Here is a 3,021-nt window from a genome sequence, read left to right as displayed (position 1 = left end):
GAAAATGCTGTGCAAGGGGGGGGGGGGGGGGGCATTTAAGTACAGTAAAGCATAATACAATTCTGTATTATTGCTGTAAAAGCTGTATTATTGCTGTTTGCTGCACTTGGTAGGTGTCCCTTACTAGTATTGCTTTTCTGTTGACTTCAAATAAAAAAAATCCAAATTGCCTAGTTTTAACTTCTTCTTCTTAAGGTCTTCTTGCGTCTGATGGTGGCTTTACAAATCAAGAGAGTCTGTCTTGCCTATGGCAACCAGTTCGATTGTATCCTGCACAGGTCAGATGACAGATGGAATCACATTGCTATGGAGATAACTATCCTTCGTAAAGACACTTAAAGGAGAGCTACAGGCAAACACATGTACGGAAGAAGAACTAATTACCTGTGTCTACATTTTGTCTTGCTAGGCCCTCTCTGGCAGAAAAGCTAATTATCTTTAGATTTCATTCTGCTGTAACCCGAAGGTCTGCTCATAGCCCAATGGTGTCTGTGAACACCTGTTTTAGTTTGTATAATCTGTTACAGAAATGGATACACCCAAATGTAAAAATAGCAAGACAAATCATCGGATACCTTGAACTAAATGTTAAACTTCGGCACAGGCATTTCTGAAGTTTCTATATAGAGGATAACTGTACTTCCAGTGCAGGTCCTCTGTTTGCGTTTGTGCTTTCAGCTAATGTGAAGGAGTACCAATCTACGAGTCAATGTTGTGTTTTAGCATTCTGTGTACTGCAGTTTGGGGGTGAGTAGCCTGTTTCCAACTAATAGTTGCTGTTGGGAGAAGGGCAGCTCATTCAGCCTAAACCTGGCCATACACCTTAATAAGAACTCCAGGGAAAATTATTATTAACTAAGGATGCACTGATACTAGTACTGGTGCCAAGACCAAGTATTTGGGCGAGTACTTGTACTCACCCAAATGCTCTGATACCGAAGCTTCTGGTCAGAGGAAGATTTCCTCTGACAGGCAGTGCCATAGGGGAACATGGGGCCGGCTTCTCGGTCAATCAGAAAGCCGGGTGACGAGTAATGATTGGCTGGGAAGCCTGCTGCTTGCTGATTGGCTGAGAAGCCTGCTTTCCAGCCAATCAGCATAGAGCCTTTGTAGCTGCTTTTGTGCCTTTTCAATTAAGAAACCCCATTAAGAGGATTCCTACAAGTGCCAGCTCTTTTCCCCTTCATTTTGTTGATTGGGTCCTACCCCGAGAAGGTAGAGCGTCTTTATTCTTGCAAAACAAGCATTTTTAGATGGAGGTCAGCAATGGAAGCCTATGTATCAGTGGCGGAACTATCGACCCAGGCGGCCGCTACAGGGCCAGGGGCACAGGAGGGCCCAGCCAGGGCGAGGAACAGGAGGGGTTTCCCTGATGCCGTGCGGGCCGCCTGGATCGCTATGGCATCGGAGGCTGCGGCTGTGAGGAGGAACGCGCTGCTGTCCAGGTCACTGACAACCTGTCGGTGATCTGTGCAGCAGTGTATTCCTCCTCACAGCCGCTGCTGAGTCAGTGACAGTCAGCAGCTGCGCTGGAGGAGGCGGGGCCCATCAGCGACCGAGGTGGAGGCGGGCCCAACGGTGGAGAAGGCTGACAGCGGATCGGGGCTGCCAGGTACGAGGTGTGCAGGGATATGACCCGCCCACCGGAGACCCTGCAGAGCCCACCTTAGTGAGTCTATGGTGGTCTCTGAAGGATTACTCTCTGGTGGGCTGTGTGGGGGGATCTCAGGTTGGCTCTGCAAGGGGCATAACTAAAAATCACAGGGCCCCATACAAAATGTTGCTATGGGGCCCTGTGATTTCTAGTTACACCCCTGCTTTGTATCTGTAATTTAATTGAGGGCAGGGGTATTTTTTTTTATTTTTTTTATCAGCAGTGTACAGAATGCCAGGAGGTTGCAGCTTGCAATTTGAATCACACCTTTGGCTTTCTTTATAGAACTACTGCATCGAATTTCTGCAACTGAAAGAGCATACCATTTGATAAAAGAAAAAAAAAATGGTTCTGTTGCTCCTCACATCTGGTGGATATATGCTACACAACTGGCAGTACTAAAATCATTGCTTCCATGGTCTAAACCTCGACAGGAATCAGAGTACCGGAATGACCAAAATAGAGTAGTTCTCTTTTTCCTCTTCATTTAACATTTCTTCTAAACTGGAAATGTGGTGCCATCTGGTGGCAGAAATAGAGTAGTGTGTATAACTATTTGGAATGTTAATATGTTCACCTTCAGCTAAATGCTTCATTGTGCTTACTCCCTACAAGGCTGGTGCCATCTTTGTCCAGTTATTATGCAGAGTCAGCATCTATTTCCCGGACTCCAGATGTTGTTAATAACCGTGATGAAAAACAGTGGACACATCACTGATGAAAATCCTGATGTCTGCGCTGTAGCCTGTATGTCCTTGGCCTTGTGTACACAGCTCAGCACCCCCTGCTCCTACCCCTTTGTGGCCAGCTAATGTAAAAATCTATTATACTCACACAGCTCAGTCTCCTGTGATCTACCAGTGAAATAAATCAATCGCAGCCTCATAAAATTAGCTGTTGCAACTCATTCTGTGACCAGCCAACAACAACAAAAAACTATCACACTTACATAACTCATGTCCCCTTCCTGCTTCTCACGCTGTCAGTATAAAAATCCATCACAGTCTCCTACATTTTAGTCCTCTGGTATAATGAGATGAATAATCATTGGGACTGAGGAAAGGCCGCCTCCTGGCTGCAGCAGATTGAAGATATAGTTAAAATATACATTTTTAAAGTGGAACTCCATTAAAAAAGAAACAGCCCATTGGTATTAAAATAAAACTAGAGCAGCTCTGCCATACTCACTTACAAATGTGGTGCTGTCCACCAGAAAAAAGTTCTCTCCATCACTAGATGGCATTGCTTTTCTCGGTGCAGGAGTAAGAACTGCCCCAGCAAGCGCTTGTGATGTCAAAAAATCATCTAGGACACACTTGAAAACAAATAAATCAATACTTAAAAAAAGAAAGGGGGGGGGGGGGACC

This window comes from Nanorana parkeri, unplaced genomic scaffold (genome assembly GCF_000935625.1).
Source record: "Nanorana parkeri isolate BGI_ZX_2015 unplaced genomic scaffold, ASM93562v1 scaffold575, whole genome shotgun sequence".
NCBI classification, from domain to species: domain Eukaryota; kingdom Metazoa; phylum Chordata; class Amphibia; order Anura; family Dicroglossidae; genus Nanorana; species Nanorana parkeri.
This window is presented reverse-complemented; position numbering follows the sequence as displayed.